This window comes from Oncorhynchus clarkii, chromosome 6 (assembly GCF_045791955.1).
Source record: "Oncorhynchus clarkii lewisi isolate Uvic-CL-2024 chromosome 6, UVic_Ocla_1.0, whole genome shotgun sequence".
Classification (NCBI taxonomy): Eukaryota; Metazoa; Chordata; class Actinopteri; order Salmoniformes; family Salmonidae; genus Oncorhynchus; species Oncorhynchus clarkii.
In genome coordinates this window covers 7,863,907-7,868,220 of record NC_092152.1, presented here as the reverse complement: position 1 = coordinate 7,868,220, position 4,314 = coordinate 7,863,907, and the positions used below count along the sequence as shown (strand labels likewise).

The following is a 4,314-nucleotide window of genomic DNA, read 5'->3' as shown; positions in this document are numbered from 1 at the left end:
ATTTAAGTTGATACCAGATCCACTAAGTTGAATGTAAACTCTACTTCTTCTCCCCTCCCAGCCATCCCTGGACACACAAGGCTAACATCCACCATGACCCGGGCAGAGAGAGAGGGAGAAGAGGAAGGAGCTGCTGAAGGCTGAGGAGAGAAGGAAGAAGATGGAGGATTTCAATAAGCAGTGGAGAGAGCGGTCCCTGCTTAAAAAACAGACTCATCAACAACTGAAGGAGGAGAGGAGAGGGAGAGGATGAAGGAAAACTACCTGGAGCAGATGAATCTGGAGGCTGATGCTCAAATCAACAACACAGCCACGATTACAACCACGGTCAGGAGTTGCCCTGGTGGGCCACAGGCCAACAAATAAGCCAAGAGCCCACTGGATCTACTGATGGCCACCAGGAAAGGCCAAGGAGGCAACAGGCATGGGCAGAGAACCAGGAGGGGAGTTCAGAGAACCAGCAGGAGGGGCCAGAGAACCATCAGGGGGGGCCAGACAGCCAGCAGCTAGAAGCTCCAGAAGAGGCTGAAACATCAGAGCTAACCTCCAAGAACAAGAAAAAGAAAGGCATCTGGAAGAGTTAACCGATATAAGATACTTGTATGTACCTGAATGTTTAATTGAATTGAGCGCCCTCCAATTTCACCGGAAGTTGTCGACTGGACACCTAGCCCCAAGAAGTATTTAAGACCTTAATTAGCGAGCTAGGACAGACATACAGTGGTTCCTCCTTTAAAAGTTGCGTCACACCTTGCGGGCTGCCGCAGCATCCTGCGGCACAACATTTAACTGTCAGCAATTTTTTATGTTACTGCAAATTAGTGTTAGTTTAAGAAGCATTTGACAGTCTTCCATATTGGCATTACCAGAGACGGGGAGGGCACAAGGGAGACAGAGGTTCAATTCCTCGACGGGGAGGAAGGAGTATGCTGTCCTTGTAGGATGTTACATCTATTTGGATGGAACAGAAAATATGGCGCTGTACAACGTGACGGGCGCTGGGCTATTTAGCTAAAGAATCCCTGTGTTGTGCAGATGGGAGATCGGGGTTCAATCCTCCAATGGGGAGGAAGGAGTAGGTTGTTCTTGTAAATAAGAATTTGTTCGTAACTGATTCCATATGTGTTATTTCATAGTTGTGATGTCTTCACTATTATTCTGCAATGTAGAAAAGAGTAAAATATAGAAAAATCCTGGAATGAGTAGGTGTGTCCAAACGTTTGACTGGTACTTAGATTAATATTATGGTGTTTCTATTCCATGAAAAACAAAAAACCTCTGGGTAATTTCAGACCGTTTCGCTCTCGCAGCTCACACTGGACGGTCGGGGCCGAGGAGTAGGGTTGATTTGAGCGTTCTGACCTTACAACGGCAGTCAAGCACCCAAGCTAACGTTGGCTACCTTGCTAGCAACTTCCAGACACTTTGATCATTTTACTCACCCTAGCAGAGCTGGTTAGGCAGTTTCCGTGTTAACCAGAGCATTGGTGACTGTGTTGCTGGAAACAATTTAATTGAGCTTTTTTTGCTGACGTTTACTGCCACCGGCAATATTCAACAGGTGTTGAGCGCTGGTAAATGTATTATTCTGCGCTCTGGTACATTCAGACGAGAGTGCTCTTAAATCGGAGTAGATAGCCAGAGCGAATTTATGAAAGCACATTTAGCTAAGCTAAGAATGACGGGAATAATCAAGTCAAACGTTAGGTAGTTAGATAAACTTGACAGTGTATGAACTATAGGCTGATGGATAACTACTAACATTAGGTAGATAGCTAACATACCGGTGGACAACATAGCTAACAAATTGTCAGCCACCATAACATGTAAGGTAACTTATGCATGCTACCACAGGGACACGCTCTATCGACTCTGCGGCTTGAGCATGCTTTTGGTGCACAGTCGATAGCTCGCTGGATTTCGGGCAAGAAGTTTGAGAGTTGGAAACCTGCTCCCTGCTTGTTTCATTTGATGTTGTGCACAATTATCAGTTTATTATTTGGTTTATATTGCCCATTCATTGTCAGTTAGAGACACCTTAGTGCATTGTGACCCAAAAGCATAATCAGTGCTCTAACTCCCCCTTGGACATGAGGGCAAATCTGGTCTGTGATAGGACAGGGATTTTTCACACCTAGCTCGGCTATTAGACTATTCTTTAGTAAAGGTCGAACAGCCTATTGTTCAGCTATTAGCCCCCCACCCCAACTTGCAACAAATGGATGTCTTTTTGTCAAGAGCAAATCTCCCCCCAAAAAATATTTTCAAACCAAAATATTTTTTCCTGACAGCAAAAACTAGGCTTCAAAGTTCAACATTTTTTTTTTTGCAATCAAATATTTTGTTATAGAGCGCAAAACTTAATGCATTTTTTCCTAAAAAATATTTAGAGAACAAAAAATGTATTTGAAAACAATTTAATTTCGCTATCAACCACCCTCCATTTTGGTCAGTTTTTGATTGTCAGTTTGGCTACAACCAATACTGTTCATCCTTTCTTTACGACACAAAGGAAGTCATAGCGGACACCTACGAAGAAGGACTGTGTGATGATGGCATCTCAGGTAAGCAGCACTGGGCGTTCTTCCGCCCAACTTTTACATAGCTAGTAGTTAGCTCACACGATTCAGTGTCGGTTCATAACATTGTACTATAAAATGATAAATCATGCAATTATCGTTCTCAAGCTAACCGAAAGCATTTACCTACAAACGCCTGTTCTCGCCATTTTCAGTTGAATTAATGTAACTTTCTTTTATGGCGACTCATAAGCAGGCCATGTCCTATTTGTTTCATAGTCGATATATAATCATATTCCATGACAGTGAAACGGTTCGCTTGAAAAAAAAAAGGTTTTACAGAAGGATGAAAGAACATAATATGTCTGTCAGGGAATGCTATTCTGATATGTCAGATGAAGAGTTAGACCAGAAAGTCAGCCCCATTAAGGCAGGGATGCCTCATGCCGGCTTTAAGATGGTCAGAGGAAGTCTCAGAGCAACGGGCCATCGTGTACAATGGCGAAGAATTAGGGAGTCTCTGCAGCGTGTAGATGGTGCAGGTATCATTGCCAGAATGATCCAGCTTCGTTGCATTGCTCGGTTAAAATACTCTGTTCCTGCTCCCCTGTCTCTCGAACACATTGATACAAATCCTAAATTGATAAGGTACTAAGATGTATAATGTCTCCATCAAATCTAAGAAGTTATTTGAACTTTTTTATTCATGTAAGACATTTTCAATGATGTATGAAATTGGAGTTGTTCTTCGTCAACTGGTAAATAAATAATGAAGCAGTTCAAACATTTCACTTATAATTCCAATGCTTTTTTTCAACATACAAACAGGTAAGTATATTATTTTGCATGCATATTTCATATTTCCCATCACCTAATGAACAACTAATGATGCTTCCCCATCACCTAATGAACAACTAATGATGCTTCCCCATCACCTAATGAACAACTAATGATGCTTCCCCATCACCTAATGATGCTTCCCCATCACCTAATGATGCTTCCGCATCACCTAATGAACAACTAATGATGCTTCCCCATCACCTAATGAACAACTAATGATGCTTCCCCATCACCTAATGAACAACTAATGATGCTTCCCCATCACCTAATGAACAACTAATGATGCTTCCCCATCACCTAATGAACAACTAATGATGCTTCCCCATCACCTAATGAACAACTAATGATGCTTCCCCATCACCTAATGAACAACTAATGATGCTTCCCCATCACCTAATGAACAACTAATGATGCTTCCCCATCACCTAATGAACAACTAATTATGCTTCCCCATCACCCAATGAACAACTAATGATACACACTCGTTTGTCTTTACATTAACTAACATATTCCTCTCAATTGTCATTTTTTTGCTTGACGCGTCATGCATACTGAGTGCTCTAACTCCCCCTTGTGGTGGTCTGGAGCAATGACGCCGTGACACTGTGTACCTCAAGTCCTGCAGTATAAGCTCACAACTTTAAAAGGAGGAACCACTGTAATGAATATAACCATTTGTTCAGCACTTTTGAAATGTACAGCGACAGAATTCAGAACATGGGCCGTTATTACAGCATTATCCCTGTACACCAAATCAGAACCGCAGGATGAATAAAGCGGGCATATAAGCAGACAATGAAAGCTCTTATAATATTCGGTGATTACATTTCTCTAAAACAGGCTATAGTCTAAATGTGCACCACTAAGTCAGAACAGTATTTACATTGTTTGCAAACTTATATGTGACACATATTAATGCCAAAATAACATGCAAAACAAGCAACATCATTGCAAA

The 4,314-nt window shown here is 41.8% G+C and overlaps 1 pseudogene; it reads left to right on the top strand.

Annotated features, from left to right (window-relative positions):
- LOC139411846 (golgin subfamily A member 6-like protein 22) overlaps window positions 1-584 on the top strand; it is a 17,151-nt pseudogene extending 16,567 nt beyond the window's left edge.
- Window positions 585-4,314: the final 3,730 nt, after the last annotated feature.